The 21,162-nt window shown below is 36.9% G+C and overlaps 1 long non-coding RNA gene across 1 annotated transcript in view; it reads left to right on the forward strand.

The window, feature by feature from the left end:
* LOC150067433 (uncharacterized) overlaps positions 1-13,001 on the forward strand; it is a 36,052-nt gene extending 23,051 nt beyond the window's left edge. The window contains exons 3-5 of the long non-coding RNA XR_016539632.1: positions 4,983-5,101; positions 6,360-6,541; positions 12,793-13,001. This is a non-coding gene — a long non-coding RNA (uncharacterized LOC150067433). The remainder of the gene's footprint in view (positions 1-4,982; positions 5,102-6,359; positions 6,542-12,792) is intronic.
* Positions 13,002-21,162: the final 8,161 nt, after the last annotated feature.

Consider the following 21,162-nt stretch of genomic DNA (forward strand, 5'->3'; position numbering starts at 1 on the left):
AGAAGAATTGGTCAAAAGACAAGAAAGGACAAGCTTTCAACAGTGGGTATTTTCCATTATTATGAATGTAATCTTGTCCCTACTGGAAATTCAGAAGTTGCTTTGTCCAAAAGGACACTGACATCCTATACTATGCTTTATTTGACATCTTATACTGCACACTAAACCACACTGGGTGAACTTCAAATGGTTCAGCTGTAGGAATGTGTATCTGGTTTAAAAACTCAGGTCAGCTTCAGTGTTCTTCCTCGTGTTGCTGCTAAAGCGTGCAGGGCATCTGGAAATCAGTGAAAATATCATCTATTGTGTTTATCGCTCTCATTTTTATAGACATAACCACCAGATACTCAAGCACTTCAACGCCTCTCCATGTTATCCAGAGGTTACTGTCAGCAGGATGATGGTGTGGACGATTAATAACAAAACCAAAGATGAGTTTTTGATACCTTAATGAAATACATCATTAGAATAATTTATAATCTACTGGGGAAAATTCTCCTATACCAACCTCTGGAGTCATTATGATCAAGTATTTTACTAATGTCAAAAAAGATAAGTATAAACAACCTGTGAACTCGCTACCAAAGACTAAATGGAAACTCAAAGGCCGCCAAGTATACCAGAGAATAGGAGTCCCCACTCAAACCTCCTTTAGTGATGCTGTTCAAAAACTCTGTCCTTCTGCTTCAGGGAGTTTGCATTGCCTCTGCCTTCTATTCTGAATACATTTTCCCCGGATTCACACATGGCTCACTTCTTTTAACAGCTTTAAGTCTGGTATGTAAAGGTCACCTTGTCAATAGGCAGAGCTGGCCCAGCTCTGCAAAAATTCACAACTACCCCTTTCCATCTACCCTTCACTGGCTTACTTCAGTTATGTGTCACTTATCAGCTGTTCCCACACGCCTGCCCTCCACTAGGACAGCAGCTCCCCAGTACTTGAATTTTGATATATTTTGTTCTATGCTCTACACCAAATGAGTAACAGGCTGATGTCAAACAATACAAGTGTAGACTCACAATAGAACAATGCTTGGACATGCAGTAGACTGTCAGTATAGAATCATTTAGTGAATGAATGAATGGAAAGACATTATACAGGTTTTTAATTGCCTCATGTATTTATGTAGGTAGAGTGATTCTGAAACCCACTATCAGAGATGAGTTCAGAATGACAGGAGTAGAAAATAGAGACGAAGAATCATAACTAGACAGAAAACAGTTCTGAGAGAGTACAGGCCCCAGGCAAATGAGGGGCAGCTGAGTTTTCTGGAATAACATGACAATAAATAGCTGCAATTATAGTTATTAGACAATAATTAGCAAATGTGGGTATTTTTGGACAAGTCTCAATATGTTTGGCACACAGAAAAAAAGTGCTACGGTGAATATTTGTGATATTCTTGATGGGTAAGCAGCTAGGTAGCCTTTGTTAGTCAGGACAACCAAATTAAGCTTCAGAAACAAATAACTCCCAAGTTTGTATGGCTTTAAGTGATGGCATGTATTTCTTGCTCATCCTATAGGTTCACCTCAGGTTGTGTGTCATTATCGCTAAGGGACATTAGTGGTCCAAAAATATCTCAGCATGCTTTCCTATTTGCAAAGGAGTGAATGAAAGATTGGGAGACGCATATGCCAGATCATAGAGTCCTGACTTGAAGCAATACACCTGACTGCTAACTGCATATTTCATTGTCCAAAGTCGATCCTATTGTTAACCTGAATCAAGGGGGAAAAAAGGAACCAACTTCTGGGTGAGCTTAAAGTTAAGCGAAATAAAGACTAGCAGTCTCTCCTATTTAGTTGTCTAAGTAGAAAATCACCTATCCTGTCATTCTTAGTGAGTAAGTCTATGACTGCAGAAAATATAAACTCCAGATAATTTGCCTTTCAGTTTCCTGAAATACTTGGAGTAGGATTCGAACTAGTGACATAAAAGCAATAACAGAAGGAAGAATTCTGTCTGGAAAGGCCACCTAAATAGGATCTGATTTCCAGAAATAGGTGCCTGTAACTTATGCATATATTTGTGTTGATCCCAAAGGTAACAACAGATGTGGATCCTCACCTAATTGTATTTGGTAGGATCACTAATAATAATTATGATTTAGAACATAGTGCTAGCTGCCCTCATGTCTGCAAATTTAAAGTGTAATTCTTCAGCATGGCAAAGATTAGTATCCCCCACATGTATTCAAGTGATATGTTTGTCATAAAATCTGCAAGCAACTGAACAAAAGCTGCTTCTTCATCCAATGCTTGGCAAAGAGGGAAATATTATTCCTGTCACTTTATATTTAACCTTTTGGTTTATAAAGATGCTGTGAACATACACTTAAAAATCAGATTTGTCTGCTCATGAAAAGCAATCATCTTCCAACTGCATCATTCTCTCTTCCCCTCCTCAAGAGTCATTTGCTGATTTTCAGCTGATACGTTTAGTGATATTTATCTCCTCATTTCTAATAACAGTATATTCATAACCATTACTTTTTATATTGCTTGCTGTGCCCGGTAAGTGTTCTAAGTGATTTAGACATTTAGTACACATAAAAATATTATGAAATAGTTAATTATTATCTCAGCTTTGAAGCAAACACATTCAAACAGTTAAGCAACTTGCTTACAGTCAGTTAGCTAATAATCAGTGGTGCAAGGATTTGAACCCAGAAACTCTAACTCTATAATGACTATGGGATACCTTTCCTTCATGTGTACTTATGGATTTGAATTTTGATGATTCCGCTGGAAAACATTAATGTATTGGCCACTTACTTCATGAGTATTTCCTGTAACTTTCACACACAGACACTGATTTTCTATTTTCCATTGGCTTTAGTTGCCTTTATATTGGTATGAACAGTACATCCCTGAGTTAACTGTAAAAATTTCCCAAATAGCAGTGCATCTGAACACACTATTCTCCAAACCTTACCTTCTTGAAGAATGTTCTGAGACTCTCCTGAGTTTCCAGTTTGAGCCAGTTATTTTCTAGAACTGATGCCGAGCTGTTGTTTTGGATTTCCCATCTATCTTCATCTGTTGGATCTTTTATTTATGGGAATCCATAACTACTCTTCATTTATTATTATTTTTGAATCACTATTATTTTGTAATGAGAAATACATCCTCCAGAAGCTTTCTGAGAAAGACTAAGATAGGGAGATAAATATAAAAGCTTCCATTTTAAAATTATTTTTACTCTATATAAATATCTAAATGATAGTTTGACTAGGAATAGAATTTTCGATTGGACGTAATTTTTGCCTTCTAATACTGAATGGATCATTCTAATGCTTTTTAGCTTTCAAAATATTTTTAGAGATGTTTTTTAATATCATGTACTAAATGAATCAGATATAAAAATGGTAAAATGATTTTCTTTACTAGTAAGTTAATTTTATAAGAGTTACTGTGGATAACACTTTTAATGTTCTGTTTTATTTTTTGCCTGTTAGGGCTGCCTAGACATTGTCCTTGAGCTTTCTCAAGGCTAGTGTTCTACCACTTGAGCCACAGTACCACTTCTGGCATTTTATGTGTATGTGGTACTAAGGAATTGAATTCAGAGCTACCACTAAGCTACACTCTCAGCCCCAACTGTAATATTCTTATTTTGACTTATTATTTTATGATATGTTTTTATTTTTCATTTGTATACATTAATTTCCCCAAATAATTTAGCCAAAGTAATAAAAAATTAGGGAAAAGACCCAAATTAATAAAATTAAAGATGAAAAAGATTTACCATATTACCAAATCAGTAGAGCCTTAGGACATATTTTTAAACACTATATTCTAATAAGTTAGAAAGTAGAAATCTAGTAGAAATGGAAATATTTGAGACCACATGTATCATAATGAAACCCATTATTTTGTACCATGTATATGTATAGATGCACTAAGGTTTTTGTTTTGTTTATTTTTGTTGGCCACAGGGCTTGAACTCTGGACCCGGGCACTGTCCCTGAGTTCTTCAGCTCAAGTCTAGCACTCTAACACTTGAGCACCACTTCCACTTTTCTGGTGATTAATTGCAGTTAAGAGTCTCACGGACTTTTGTGCCTGGGCTGGCTTTGAACTGCAATTCTTATGATCTCCTTCCTCTTCTCCAGTAGCTCACCCTTCTGTGTTCATGTCTTTTCTCCCCTCTCAATTCCATACATAAAAACTATGATGCCAATTTTTATGAATCTGTATTATTACTTCACTGAACATGAGATCTGGTTCAGATATGAACCTTCACCACTTTTATTGCTAACATAAATGTATATACTTCTCCTTCTTCCAAATCTAATTTGTTTGTAGAAAGGTAAGTTTAATGTTTAAATTATCTTCCACCAATGGGAAATTGGAACTAGTTGGCAGAAAGATGGACAAGGAGTGGATAGACATATTACAGATGCAGTAAGCCCAAACTGTGAAAGCTAAAGGTAAGAGTCCAAGAGGTTGAAGTATCTTATTTTTATGGAAAAAGTAGGCTAGAAGAACATGTAAGATGTGTTCTATCAGTGTTAAATTATTTCAAGTGACCATATGCAAACAAGGGAAGTTTGGAGAAGAAAGGAAAGAATAGTAATTTGTAGAAAAGAACGACAAATACAAATCAGGCAAACTAAGTCTTTCTTGGGCAAATTTGAGCATGTTATTACTCTATGGTAATAGAGATCTGACCAGCTCTACAACTATTATAATGTAAAATGTAACTCTATGTTTAATGAATGGAGTTACCACTACATTGGAAATATAAGTTTTGGCAAATCACTCTAAGTCTGGCTGAAGATGTTTAGGGTTTCATGAATGCCTGTATATTTGTCTCTAATTCTAAACAAGGCTGGTGATTTGAAAGTAAACATGATCTTTACATGACTACTTGTGTTCCCATTTTTGCTATTGTTTCCGAGTAGTGATTCCCTCTTCCCTTCTTTTTAAATTCACTGATGTGAGCTCATTCAAATCTACCTCACTTTTCTCTCCAGTGTGCAGGTCACATGAGTAGACCAGGGAAAAGAGAAGATTTCAGAGCACGGTTCTTTGTGGAGGAGTCACTGCCTGCTGCAAAATTATTCCAATGAAAAGATTTTTTTTCTTTTTTGAGGTAAAAACGACAATTAAGGTCGACCTCCTTTGCTCAAATTAAAAAAGAGAAAAAGGAGTGTAATGAAGAATCTGACTCCTTCCTCTAATTTTACAAGTTCAATGGTAATCTAACCGTGCCATTCATTACAGAAACCATTAATTTTACTATGTGGCTGAAAGTAGTAGGCCTCGGCTTTCATTCTCTTACTTTTTCCCCCTCCTTAGTCTTTGTGTGTGCACCTGTTCAGGCCACTTTAGCATCCCATTTGTAAAACTTTGGGTAATCCTCTGGCACTAACCCTGGTGTGATAATACTTCTGTTATTCAGCAGTCTAATTACAAAGGACAACACAGATAAAACACTTCAGTCCTATTTTTTTAATAGCTGATTTGCCAATTTTGTCCAAGCTCCAAAGAGAATTATCTTCAAACCTTGCTGGATTTAAATTTAATCTGAATTTGTTCAATGCACCAAACTCCAATAACCATTGAACAGACTTTGTGTTGTTTGATTTTTGGGGGGAGGGGGGTGATATTTCACTCTTTTTTTCCCTACCTTCACTCCTTTTTCATAGTGTTAGTAAGAATCAACATTGATTTTTTTAGAATATGGTTTCATATTATAATTGGAATATTGTAAGCATTCCCTGACATCCATTTGAGACAACTGTTGACATCACCCCACAACAATACAAAAGAAAATTTGAGTGCTAGGCACTAAAGGGTTACTTCATTAACTGAGATGAAAGCTGAGTTAGTAATGTTTTCTAATTTAATAATTTTTTGAGTTTAGTAGTTTCAGAAGCTCAGTGAAGAAAAACATATCCAACATTTCTTTTCTGGTTCAAGAAAGAAAAAAAAAAGAGAATGATTTCTAATTCATGGCAAGCCTAAAGAAAAGATCAGATTTTTTTTTTCCATACAAATTAGAGTTCCAGTGCCTGTGGACGTAACTGTACTTCTTTGATCTAGAAAGCTGTGGGAGGTCTTAAGAGATCTGGATAAGACATAGGTAGGAGGAGACAAACTTGTAGCATGCATGATGGATGAAATTTTTGCCCCCAATATGTTTTAGGGGTTCTGAAGGTCAATGCACAACTGGAAGGTAGCCTTGCTATTTCTTAATCCCTTGATTTTAAAACCCTAAATAACTTAAGGGAAATTTAATACATATGTTTCTGATTCACTTACCCTGACTGCTTCATCCAAACGGTGTTTCGTAAGAGCTATTTGATATCTAAGAAGTCTTCTCTCTAAGCCTTTCATTTTTGCTCCAGGAAATCAAGCTTTCCTTGTGTTTAACAAAATTGGAAGGGGAGGAGTCTTCAGTTGGAGTCGAAAGATCATACTCAGAAGACCAGAAGTTTGCAAGTTAGCAAATTATGTCTCTCTCCTCTATTAAAGCATGTATCAAACAAGGTGAAAGCCCAAGAATATTGTCAAAATGACATACTGCCAGGTAATTTCAACATTAGTTCTATTGAGTCCATTTATCAAAATGGGTATTACTGCTTTCTAGGATCCCAAAGACTAAACGGCCTTAAGATGTATATTCATTCCATTTTACAGATAGACCAAAAATTCAATAATAGATGTGAATGGCTCTTGCTTCAGTACAAGGAAACAAATTTGTCAAAAAATTTACCAGCTGATATGGTGCTAGTAGAAACAGTAGAAGAGATATTGACATTAGATCATAGCAGGATCCACTAACTCTGGAGGATTTTAATAATTTAGGGGCAAAGTTCAAGGTTTGAAATGAATCCTTATTGATCATCAAAATTCACTTAAGGACTGGTCATTTGAAAACAGCAAAGGAAAGCCAGTTCATTATGAGTGGATTATAACTTACAGTGACTGGATATTGACTTACAACGACATCTACTGAGCATTCACCATGAGTGAGGCACTATGCCATGTGCTATACGAAGTTTATTTACCATTTCCCACATAATTCTTGGCAGTAGGCACTGCGATTTCTATGATCAGTTTTTTCAATGAGTACCATGGAATCCACACCTCCAGAGCATGATTAGCAGGTCAGGCATAGTAATTTAACTTTTTTACTCAATATGATATGATTAAAATATTCAGTCTTATGAAGTCTGAAATGTGCACATAAACACTCTAGGTCATTCTATGATACTGTCTTTGGATAATATTAAATGATGAAGTACTAAATATTTCTTTCGGGGTATGGACTTGACCACTTGGCCTTTGTTGATGTTCCCTTTCCTGTGCTGACTACCTAATTTACATATTTTCTTAACATTTTTTTTCCTGAGAATATTAGGTCTTTGATACTCAGAAAGCAGAACAACTAAAGTAGGACACACAAGTAAGATTTCCCCTAAAGATAAAAATAAGGATAAAAAAAATAAAGAGAAAAATAAGGAAGCACAGACTTAAGACTATTGGACTTTTCACAAGAAAACCCTGTATCAGAAAAGCACTTCTGTGAAGAAGTCTGAAGAGTTGTAGAGAGTATTTCCTAGACACTCGCTTCCTTTTAGTTAGACAACACTTATCATAGTACCCGGCAGGTAATCAGCTGTCCATCAATTATTGTTGAAGGATGAATGAAAGGAGGAATAGATGATCAAGGATCAGGGAACTTGATCCCTAGCTCTGATTTGGACATTAACTGAAAACATGGGATAGCTGGACTGGTGTGCAGAGAAATAATCAGCTGGTTTTATTCGGTTAGCTGACTGAAAATGGCCAATTTTATTTCCTACGACAAATAGTGTTAGAGTAAAGACCTCTCCTATGGAATCTGTGATAGTGGCTGGGTGATTTTATTCCTGCTTAGGTTCTTGTGCTCCTGAGATAACGCTGAGCAGGGCTGACCTGGACAACCCATGGTCTCAGGAAGTGATAGGGGTGAGGTTATGAAAAACACCACTACAGCTTGGGGCTGGTGGCTAAAAGAGATCTTAGGATCGGGTCAAAGGCAACCCAGGCAGAAAAGTTCATGAGACTCTTATCTCTAATTAACCACCAGAAAACCTAAAGTGATAAGAGTGCTAGCCTTAAGCAAAAAGAGGTCAGGGAGAGCACCCAAGCCCTGAGTTCAAGCCTTATGACTTACCAAGATGGAAAGACATGACTACAATATCCACCTTGTTCTCTTAAGTTTTGGAGATCCCCTAACCAATATACAGCCTTGGGGAAAAAAGCTATGGTCCAGCTCCAGAGAAATGCTCAGATGACCCCAACCTTGGCTGATAACTGCTCAATTTCATAAGAGATATCAGAGACAGACTCTTTCAAGCATGCTTAAAAATATTTCCTTTAGACATCAGTCCATATTTGGTGACTTGTTAAAAGTGAAAAAGGAAAAGAAAAAAAAAAGAAAATTTAGCAAAAATGCAGCTAATTTTTTAAAAAATGTAATTTTTCTATGCTAATGTTTTGAAGGGTCAGTGCAGGAGGTACCGTGCTGGTTTGTAGTCAGGTAACAAAAGACTTGGGGATAACATTGAGCACATGTTTACTTTAAAACAAAATGTTTTGTGTGTATCAATTAGTGACATTCTAGAGCTTCACGTACCTGTCTATGAAGTGAAGCATACTAAATGTTCTCAGGTTTTTCTGAGCTTCATTTTTTTCTTCATATATTTATTAATTACATTTTTAACCAAGGTAGACTTTCAAATTCAGAATAGATAATCCTTCCATTTCTGAACAGATTTCAATTTTTCTTTCAATTTCTGAACAAATTCAGAAAGCTGAACTGTCCTGATGCAGGTCACATTGCAGACTAACATGAAAATCCAATTTTCATGATGCTTTACTTGTACTATAAAGCAAGATTGCTGGAGTCTTTTAACACACATACACACACACACACACACACACACACACACATACATATGCATACATATACTTCTCATTTTAAAATCTTCAAAAAATGCATCCCCTACCCCAAATGAAATACCACTAGGAAAAGATAGTTTCATTTTGCTCTGAAAGATGGGATCCTTATTCACTAACGGATCACAATGAGGAAAAGAAGATTCACAATATAAAGAGTTGCTGAGTGACATTATACATTTGTTTTCTATGTCCCCAGGTTTGGCTTTGTGTCCCTTACTGCAGCTCTGCAGTTACTACAGCAAAAGAACCTGCCCCAAAGCTTAGTGATAGAACATTGGAGAATTTATAGGCAAAGACTTCCAGAGTCACCCCCATCCTATGTGAAACATGAATTCAGCCAGGCTCTTGACTCTGTGGAGGGATGGTATTGGGGACATACAGGAAGCAAGTGACTATGGCATTGATTGAGATTCAGGGAGGCAAAATACTCCTGAATTAAGTTACAGATCTTGGGGAGCTTCATACAAGATAAATATTGCCTCTAAGAAACCCAAATGGAGATTTTTGTTATGTATGCAGTCTAAATTCTTCCTTTATGTGTGATCTTAAGAAAAACAATTTAATCATTTAGAGTGCTACCCCGCCATAAATGGGCCTAATGTGTGTGAACTCCCCTTAGGAGAGTTCAAGGATTAAATGAAGTATTCTGTCTACTCTAGGAGGCACAGCGTCTTGTACATTGTGCTGTCTAAATGCTGATATCCAACATCACAATGATTATAATTACAATTTCACCTATAATCTAAGTGCTCTGATTATGAATTTGCTCTTTGGAGATGAACACTGGGGAGGGTGAAGTTTTTTGTTGTTGTTTAGGGAAATATCTACATTTCAAATAAGAGTGTTAACATATTCACCAATGGGGCGGAGGGGAGGGAGCATGGATTCATTCACAATGAGAAAATAGGAAACCTGAAAAAACCAGCGTATGATTTTAGAATATATTTCACTTGAGCCTAATGATAACTTTTTGTTCCCAAAATGGGGAGGGCTCTTCATGGAGAGAGACAGTAATGTCATTATTCATGCTGTAAGCCAGCCCACTTCAACTGCTGGTCTTCACAATGCCTACAAGTGTGAAAAAAAAATTTTAAAAAAAGAATACAAAAAAACCACTTGCTTCCTTTTTTTATGAGTATTGACATTCTTGTGCAGTATTAGGAGAGCTAATTTAGCTTCCAGTTCTAAGAATTTTTGAATGTATAGCCAGTAATTATTGGCATTCAGAGGTACAAAAGAGGAAAACAAAGCCTGCAAATTCTAGCACATTCATGTGGGATTGGGAGCTGAATTAGGATCCTCACACCCCATTGAATGATCAGCCCCCCTATTAGAGCCTTATTAAAATGGTAATGGTTATATGCCAACTATAGGCAGGCGGCCGCACCTGTCAAAAACTACCCCGATTATCCTGTTCATTGAACTGTCTGGCTCTTGAATCAGTGTCTCAGGTTTACTCCTCTGTGACTTTTTTCCCCCATCTTAAAAAAAAAAAGATACAAGAACAAACATTTCCTTGGGGTCACAGAACACTCTTGTAGTTCATTATACCTTCTTTTTATTCTCTGTTTTTGTATCTAGTATATGGCAACATAAAATAGCTAGCCTCTCTTTGGTTTGGGATTGGAACAGGAAAAAGAAGCCGAAGAAATGTAAAATTTCATCTGAAACAAAAAAATCCAATGTTAGGTTCAAAAAAGAAAAGAAAATGCAGATCTATAATTAATCTGGAAATGCATCATTACTTGTCAGCTACATGGTCTCTAAGGAAGTGATAGAAACTTGTTAGCTGTGTAGTAGTTGCTAGAGAGCAGTTGTCTTAATAAGCATTTTGGTTTTTCTTTTCACTCATTTTTGTTGATGGTGGTGGTAGTCATGGGACTTGAACTCACGGCCTAGGAGCTTTCCCTGTAGTTTTTCACTCAAGGATAGCACTCTACCACTTTGCGCTCCACTTTCAATTTTCTGGTGGTTAATTGGGGATAAGCATTCCATAGACTGGACTTTCCTGCCTGGGCTGGCTTTGAACCAGGATCCTCAGATCTCAGCTTTCTTAGTAGCTAAGATTACAGGCATGTGCTACTGGCACCCAGCTTTTTCACTCATCTTTTCACCTTTGAAGATGCATCAAATGATAAATGTGTTTTACTTGAGCTCATTTCTTTCCCAAAAAGAATATCAATTATTGTGTAGTATTGTTTTCCAAGAGAAGATGTGCCTTTTAGACTATCCCATGTATTGACTTGGCAAATTCCACAATAGAGGAACATATCTAGAAAAAGAGACGATCTTGGAGTAGGGGTTGGATATTATCGGTAGCATTTGTGACAGATGCAGTGATGGCCACTGAGAGCAACACCTGGGGAGAAAGGAAACTGTACAAAGATTAAGCAGAGTTGTTGTTTTTGTTTGTTAGAGAATAGCTTTTTCTGAGTAGCAGCATTTCTTGCGGACACCACAAAGAAGTTAGTTTCATCCAATAGCTCCTGAACTGAAGTGATTTCTATTAATCTGTCAGCCACAAGTCTCACTCAGTAGAGAACAGAAGAGGAACAAAATGCGTTGTTTTGATCATTTACTTTTCAGTAGAATGTTTTCTGCATGGATGTCCTCTCCAAGATGTAGGAGGCAAACTACAGACAGAAAAACTAGGGTTGGTGGCTAATGCTTATAATCCTAACCAGTCCAGAGGCTGAGATGGAATTAAATCAAGCTTAAAAAGCTTCTGTCCAGCAATAAGTGTAGACGGGCTTCAGGATGGAAGAAAAATCTCACCTAGCTATGCATTTAACAGTGGATTAAAAACCAGAATATGCAAAGAGCTTAAAAAATTCTCAAAGAGTCAACAATCCAGTTAATAAATGGGCAAATGAACTGGACATTTCTCAAAAGAAGTTCAAGTGGCCAATAAAAGCAGGTCAGAAATGAAACACAAATCATCTCACTGCAGTCAGAATTGCCATAATCAAAGAGTACAAACTAGTGTTGGTGAGGATGTGGGGAAATAAGAACCCTAATTCACTATTGGTGAAACTATAAGCTAGTGCAACCATCATGGGAACCAGGCTTCTCAGAAAACTAAAAACAGTGTTACCTTAGGATCCAACAACATAACTTCTGGGCATTTACATAAAGGAATGTAAATCAGAATATAATAGAGGCACTTCCCATGTATCTATATGTCCATATATCTGTATCTAAATCTACATGCAAATATTTCTATCTACATCTGACTCTAAATAATTACCATTCACAAAAAATGAATTTAAGGAAGTTGAAATACGTTTTGTCTGAAGTGGAGGTATTAGTCAAAGTACTTTATGTACATGCATGAAAAAATAGAACAAGGAAACTTGATGTGATAGGTTTGGGGAGGAAGAATGACAGGAAGTGACTGATCAAGAGGTATAAACAAATGGACCAGTAAAAATGAAAACACCCCTTGCACAATTACTTAAGGCCAAGAAGGACAATTGATAAACAGTTACTATGCTGGAAAATTTTTAGTTTATTTCACAGAAACTCTTGTGAAATTTGAGAGAGAATAGCATCAGGGAACTATACACAGCTTCTCCATTGAGAGAAATATCTGATTAAGAAGCCAGAGTTTTTTTTAAAACACCTTTTATGTAGTTTGTGTGTTAGGATTTGCTATTAGGAATAGTTTGAATTTTATCCTAGCAGTCTCATTTATAAAATCCCAATTACTAATTTGAGAAATGTGTCAGGTTAGTAGCTGTAAGTATCACATCTAGAGAGTAATTTTAAAACACAAAACCCCAAATGACCCTAAAAAATAATGCCTGCTTCTTTAACATTTTTACTCCACAGATGGTTCATTGGCCAACATAATTTTTTTTCTTGTCTTGATGATATGAGCTGGAAAATGTCTCAACCAAATTAAGCTAATGGAGGTCAGTGTATGGTATGTGTCATTAATTTGAAGAGCAAGAAGATAGAGGAAAGACAGGTAATGATTTGTGACAGAGGCCCCTAAATTTGATTTGAACAATTCAATTATGTGTTTTCAAGTCCCCCAAAGAAATGTACTGCAAATCCCTCCATCTCTCACCCATTTGGATGGGACACAAAAACTGCTCATAGAAACAGCTTGCTTCAATAAGATGTACTGGGAACTGCAAGACTAGAACAAAATCAGTCCCCAAATATGAAATGTTAGCTGTGCTCAGAAGATGGTATATGTTCTTGAAGTAAGGTATTATATAGCATGAAAAATGGGAGCCAGGCAGTTGTTACAGAAAACGCTTCTTTTGTATAACAGCTTGCTAGAAATATTGGGCCAAATTGTCAACACAGCCTAGGAATACAAGAGACTTTTATAAACTTCCGGTATGCAACTATCAAAGGAAACAAGGTAAAGTTGAAGTTCAGCCATAGCTTCTGAACAAAGACCACTGGAGACAGATACAGTTAGCCAACCACAGCTGTCTTCTCTATGTCTGTAGATTCAACCACTCACTGACTAAAAGTACATGAAAATAAAACTATGTCTGTACATAAGCACGTATAATTTTTGATAAAATAATACACTATCAACTACTTGCATTCATAGTGTATTAGGTATTATAAGTAATGTAGAGATAGTTTAAAGTATGCAGGAGAAGAATGTGTGTGTGTGTGTGTGTGTGTGTGTGTGCGCGCACTAAACACAAACACTTGTTTACATCCACTTATTTTCATCACTGTGATAAACATGTGGGTGAATGAATTTAACAAAAATTTCTTTGGGCTCAAGAGATTTCAGGACTTTCAGTACAAAGCTATCTGGATTCATTGCTTTGAGCTTGAGGTAAGGCAGAACATCCCAGTAGTAGGACTGGGTGGTCGAGAGGGCTACTCATTTCATATAACTGCAAAAACCAAATGAAATAAAAGAGAGCAGGACCCAGATCAAAGGTATGCCATACTGACCTACTACTGTCTCTCCTCAGGGCATATCTCCTAATGTTTCTACCACTGCCCAAATTAGCATTACCAGCTGGGGACCAAACCTTGAACTAGTGTGACTGTTGGAGACATTGATATTCAAAGAGTAACAGCACAGCAATAGATAGATAGATAGATAGATAGATAGATAGATAGATAGATAGATAGATACATAGATACATAGATACATAGATACATAGATAGATACATAGATACATAGATAGAATGTATGTATGTGTGAATCCATGAGTTTGGTATCCACAAGAGGGAAGCTCCTTGAAAGGATCCCCCATAGATATGGCGGGAAAACTCTCCTCTTGTCAAGAAGAAGTCATATCAAACTCTTATCCTCTGACCTTCTGATTTTATTTGGACAGATGCTTAACTTCGCTAAGCCTTAATGTTTTCACATGGGAAATAGACACTTGGTAAAATCCTTAGAAAAAGTAACTCAGAAAACCCATAGGAAGCATTTCTAAGATGATCATCTTGGGTAGGTCTGTACTACCTAGTAAGGATATCCCGAAAAAATAAATTATAAGGCAAACCCTAAATCTGAACAAAGAATTCAATACATTCAGTATTAAAGAAATGCATATTCTATTATGAAACTTATTTAAGTAACTGTACAAACAAGTTAAGGATTGAGTTTTAACTCTCACCTGGGCGTTTCCTCTGAAAATCAATAAGTATTTCTTATCCTGAAAACATGCAAGGGGCATCTTCTCTTAGAAACACAAAGTTTTATCCAGGAGAGTAAATTCTATGCATAAGTCAGCATTCTTTTTAAAAGTAATGCATAAGAACAAAAAAAATGAGCCAGAGAGGCACTTTGAGGAATAGAAAGTCCCTTTCCTTTTTGTGTCTTTTCAGTATTCAAAGCAGGATACCTTAGAAGTATTTCAGAATCTTTAATAAATGCAGGCTACGAAGAGAGGTCCCTCTATAACTAAGCACTGAAGGATTGTAGGCTGCTAGTGTCCTCTCTGCATGCTTGTGGCATGACAAAAGCATTTGACTTAGTAGAAATTGGAGTTACCAGTTATACCCAGGGGCTCACATAGTAAGTGCTTAATAAATACAAGCTGATTGTAGCTCTGATGCTAACATTTCCCTACATAAATAATACAAGTTTCTGATTTCTTCTATAATGATGGACATCAAGAAATGAGGCAATATGGAAAAAACAATTGAGGAGAAAGGGGGAATGAAGTAAAAAATGTGATATATATCTTACAAAAACTAAGAAAAGCAAGGGAAGGGAGAGGGTTGGGAGGGATGAGTGAGAATGTTGAAAAGAGGTGACATTGATCAAGATACATGATGTTCATAAACTGCTTTGTTGAATGACAACTCTTTTGAATAACCAGAAAAAAGAAGACTGAAAAAAAAAACCGAAAGAATTTAGTGAGGCCACCAGCATTATTCTTTCTGCTCAGGTTTACTTGCTATTCAGGGATTTTTTTTACGCTTTCATCTAAATTTTATAATTGAATTTCCTTGTTTTGAGAGGAATGATATTGACACTTTGATGGACATTGCATTAATTCTGTAAATTCCTTTTGACAATATGGCCAATACATAAACATGGGAAGTCTTTCTATCTGAAATCTTCCATTTCTTTTTGTTTTCTTTCTTTTTTTTTTCTATTTCAGTACTCGGGATTGAACTCAAAGACAGGGTGTTGACTTTAAGCTTTTGTGCTCAAGTCATTCTACAACTTGAGCCATGGACTACTTCTGGGTTTGGGGTAATTAATTGGAGATAAGAGTCTCATGTGCTTTCCTGCCCAGGCTGGCTTCAAACTATAATCTTCAGATACCAGCCTCCTAAATAGCGATAATTACAAGTGCTCAGCTAGCTATCAAGCAAAGGGGTTGTTTTTTTTTTTTGGTGGAATCATTGTGGTCTCTTAAGTATAGGATCATATTATCTGCAAATAAGAATAATTTATCTTCTTTAATTCTTGCTTGAATCCATTTTATTTCCTTCTTTTGCTTTATTGCTCTGGTTAGAAATTCCAGGACCATAATGAAGTAAGAGTGCGAAAAATAAACATTCTTTCCTTGTCCCTGACCTTAGAGGGAATTTATTTTTTTCTCAGTTCATATGATGTTAGCCACAGGTTTGCCATATATAGGCTTCACAATGTGGAGGTATATTTGCTCTGTTCCTAGTCATTTCAGAGCTTGTATTATAAATGATTGGTGAATTTTGTCAAAGTCCTTATTCTGTATTAGAGATTACCATGTGATTTTTGTATGTGATTTTGCTTATGCAATATATTTATTGGTTTATGTACATCAAACCATCCTTGCATCCTTGGATTGAAACCAAATTGACTGTATAATCCTAAGCAGAAAGAACAATGATAGAGGCATTATAAGAATGGAGACCAACAGAATAGAAGACCCAGAAACTAAGCTGCACAACTATAACCACCTAACTTTTGATAAAGGAGTCAAAAACATACACTGGAGGAAGCGAGGCCTCTTTAACTACTGGTGCTGGGGAGCTGATTATCTACATACAAGAAACTGAGACTCAATTATCTGTCTCCCATTCTATTAAAAAGTAATTCCAAATGGATATAAGATCACAATATAAGACCTGAAACTTTGAAGTGAATACAGAAAAGCCCAGAGACGTCTCTGGTACGTTCAGAATTGCCCAGAAAATAAAGGCAAGAAATGATAAGTGGGACCACATCAACTTAAAAAGGTTTTGCACCATAAAAGAAGTAATCACCAGAATCAAGAGACAAGCTAGTAAATGGGAGAACAATTTTCAACAGCCATTCACTAATAGCTACTGTATATTCTAGATTAATATCCATACTACATGAAAAGCTCAAAACAATCAATCAGCAAAGTAATACAATTAACAAGTAGACAGGGTGAATTGAGCAGACAGTTTGCAGAAGAAGAAATGTAAATGGTAAACAGATACATGAAGAAACATGAGAATTCTCTGGCCATAAAAGAATTGCCATATGGGTATGATATTCTCCACTTGGGAAACTATTCTTAGCCAATTCTCAATAAACTGGTTACAGAAAAACTGTGCAAACAGAAGCATGACCCTTATTTTTAAAGACACAAAGGATACACTTTAGAAAGTCTTCATGGCATGCATAGAATTTTATAGACACCCCTCATTTCTATGAATTGGCCAAGCGTCGCAAGTTCATCATAGAAGAAAGCCCATGCAGATCATAAAGATAAACCTATTGCTACTTTGTACATCCCCCCACCCCCTTTTAATTATACTTGCTTCTCTCTTCCTAACAAAAGGATACTTTTTGCCTGGTGGAATAACTTGCCTGATCACCTCATACCTACACTTCCCCTTACAGTTGAAATATATTCTTTACCTAATTCTCTGTATTACCTGTAACTTTGGTTTTCTCTTGGAGAAGACATCAAACCTTGTATGTCTGTGTTGTTGGAATCCCCAAAGCAGGGGGCACATGTCTGATAGTCCACATTCCCAGCCTCGCATGCCATGTCTATCGGATGGACTCAAACTTTGGTGGGCAAACTTGCCCATAGACTCAGTGAGCTGATGATGAATGGCTGTGAAGGCTTTGTGATTGCTCAGGCTCTTTTGTGGAACTGGACAATGAAGAAGGATATAAGTCTGGCTCAGGAGAGCAACGGATAAAACTGCTGGGCAGGATGGCGGGCTCCTGTCGACACAACCACTTGTTGACATTGAAAGAATTTCACCACAAGTGAGCAGAAACAGAAACGATTCTGTTCAGCAGGGCTATTAGCTGCAACGTGTGGCAGCGGAGCGGTCACTCCTCATGTGTCTCCTCTCTAATGAGCTCTGAATGCCCATTAAACTGGGCTACTATAGGTCCACACCACCAGGACAATGGCATGCATGAGTGACTTCCCCTGTTGCTATTGGCTGACCCAAGGAAGAAACAACTGGGGTGAACTCAAATTTAAACAAACTTGACAGTACAGTTAGATGATCATTAATTAGAGTTGTAGCTAGATAAAGACGCAGAGCCATTTCTAATGAAAAGATAGGCTGGCACGATGCATTTGGAAGCATAGCTCAGGCTGCCCTATTTCTGAGGTAGTGTGAGAGGTATCCAGGACATTTTAAAACTTATTTACTTACATTCCTTTCCAGTACTAGGGATCAAACCCAGAACCTGAAGTAGCCTCTGCAAATGCTTCACCACTTGAGCCAACCCACCACCCCAGCCCAAGATTTTAGACTGAGGTACTTAGCTGTAGAAAATTATATTGGGGACGATTTTTCTTAAAGGAAATTTTATAAAACATAGAGAGCTTGTAAGAAATCACATGATACTGTTGGGAACTAAACCAATGACATACGCAAACGCTCTCTGAGATGGAGTACTGTGATGAGAAGTATAGCAGACAAGGCAGAAAGCCTAGGTATGTTGGGTCACCTTGAACATCATGAACAGACTAAGGAGCCTATTTCTCTACCTTTAAAGTGGGAATAATCCTAGGATCAACCTCCTAAATGTAAGATGAGGATCTACGAGGAAGATTCATATGTCACATTGACGTAGTTATCATTTTTGAGCAATATACCTTGTGCATAGACATGTATACAAAAGGTAAGGTAATCTACTTTGTAAAAGCTATCTTTTGAAATTTATTTATCTAAGGCGTTCCAGAAAAGCTTCCCAAAGATACTATTACTTCATGACTATACATACAACCAATAAAGTTAAAAAATTTAATCCACATATCTATTAATATAATTTAAAATGCTCATTGGCAATAACCACTGACAGAGATAACATTTTTAAGAAGATGCTACTTAAAAACAGATTTAATAAAAAACCAAGGGTGTATTCTTATTAAAGAAGCTACTTTATAAGCAAAGTACCATGAATGTCATGACAGGAAATAGATGGAAGGGCTTTCTAGTGCACTCCCTGATATCAGATCTAGAATGCAAAGTTTTTAATTTACAATGAAACCATAACTAAATGACTCCATACAAAGCAAATAGGAAGAAAAACAGAGCTTGTCCTATGTTATTTCATCTATTAATCTTACAATAACTATTTCTACAAAAAAGTCATTATAACTGCAAGTTGTTCTGAATATAGTCTACTTTTATACACTCAGCTGCTTAGTTATCTTGCTATGAAGAAAAGTTACATGAAAATGTACTTAGTAATGGAATGCATAAAAAGATTTTTATAAAAGAAACAAAATTGTCTTTGGAGATAAGGTGTGAAAAAGATGCTCAATTCAATGAAATTGGGGGGAAAGGCTGGATTTTGTTGTCTAATAAATTGCTCTACAACTGTTTGCTTAAAATGGCAAAGTTGTCTAATTACGTGAGCTGGCAATTCAGGCTGGGTTCAGCTGAGTGGTTGGCCGAGCCCAAGTACTAAGTCATATGTTTGTGGTGAGTTTCCCGATAAGGACTTTAGCTGGTTTAAGAACAGATTCAGGCTAGGCGTCAGTGGCTAACACCTATAATTCTAACTACCAAAAATCTGGGGATCATGGTTCAAAGCCAGCCTGGGCCCGAAAGTCCATAAGACTGTTATTGCTAATGAACTATCAAAAATGCCAGAAATGGTGCTGTGGCTCAAAGTGGTAGATCCTTGAGAAAAAAAGAAGCTCAGGGACAGGTCCAGAACCTGAGTTCAAGTTCCAGGGCTGGCATGCTCATGTGCACACATGCACACACACAGAATAGATCCAGTCCACGTAGCTTGTTTTTGCTCCATAAGCCTTCCATACTAAAGTAGGCTAGCCTTAGTGTTTCTCACACTGCAGGGCCATAATACCAAGAGAAAGTATAAACATTGAAACCTCTTGAGGCTTAGATCTGGCACACCATTCATACTCATCCTACAGACCAGAAAACATGCCTGGCTTCTTTCCAGCAATGACTATGAACGTCACTGACTAATTTAAGTTGGATATCATTAAGAGATGGTGACAAAATTGTTTCCAGTAATTCGAATGGTAGGTAAGACCACAGTCTAAGTTCATTCACTTTCAATCTGAATTTGGGATTGTCCTCAGACTGCCAAAGCTTTTCATAAATATATGAGATCTGAGTTTCCTGGCAGCCAAAGCAAAGAGTGTATGATTTTTAAAAATGAAAGAAAGAAGAGTATTACCTAGAGCTATCTGGTGGGAAGCATGATATTGAACGGTGACCAAGTTACCCATCTGGTGTCAACCATTTAACATCTATTTGCATACTGTTATTAATGACTATCAATTAGTGCTTTGTCTGTAAATAAGACCCTTGCTAAAATTTCTCTTCCCAAGTGCACAAACCAAGTTTAAAATGTACCAAGTTATTCCTTTTCTATCATTCAGAGTGATTTTGAAAATAGATAATACAACTCTATAAGGAGCTGGGCTTCAGTGGCTCATGGCTATAATCCCAGCTACTCACCAAATTGAGCTCTGAGAGGATCATGGTTCAAAACCAGCCCTAGGTACAAAAGTCCATGAGACTCTTATCTCCAATTAATCACCAGAAAACCAGAAGTGGCACTGTGGCACAAGTGGTAGAGTAGTAGCCTTGAGCTCAAGAGCTCGAGGACAATTCCCAGGTCCAGAGTTCAACCCCTAGGACTGAAACAAAGAAACTAAAACAAACAAACAAAAAACCCTAAGATGGTTATTTGGAATGATAACTCAACAGAGATTTTTAGTACCAAATATGTCTTCTACTTCTTTCTCTTTTACCTTTTGCCTCCTTCATCTAGATAGCCACTTAAGATTATTTCTTTAATACAACACTTCATCCATTCCCTTATGATTCTGAATGAAATACATTTCATACTTGGCTTTTGCTGCTTTCTGTTCATTCACACTCAAATAAACCTGCTCTTGTCTGCTTTATACACTTCCCTGCTGTTTAATTCTTTAATGGATTGAGAAAGTAAATCTGAACTTCTGGAGGGAGGGCATCAAATTCATCTCTTCCTACTGTGCCACGCTCAACTTATTCTATCTGTGTAAAATATCCTCCCTAAAGAAACTAGCAGCCAGCCTTTATGACACAGTTCAGCCAGTCCCTCTTCCAAAAAGTACTCTCAGATCTCAGCTGGGCTCCATGCAGCTCTGTAGTTACCTGGTGCCCACCACACATTTCTTCATAGTACTCACAGTTCAGTGATCCATCTTGCTTACTTCTGGGGGTCTCATCTTTTCCTAGTCCTGTCTTATCTTATGCAGTGACTGAATTAATGACCGAGCAAATGACCACACAAAGATATTC

Source organism: Megascapheus bottae, chromosome 2, assembly GCF_031878675.1.
Source record: "Megascapheus bottae isolate mThoBot1 chromosome 2, mThoBot2.hap1, whole genome shotgun sequence".
Taxonomy (NCBI): domain Eukaryota; kingdom Metazoa; phylum Chordata; class Mammalia; order Rodentia; family Geomyidae; genus Megascapheus; species Megascapheus bottae.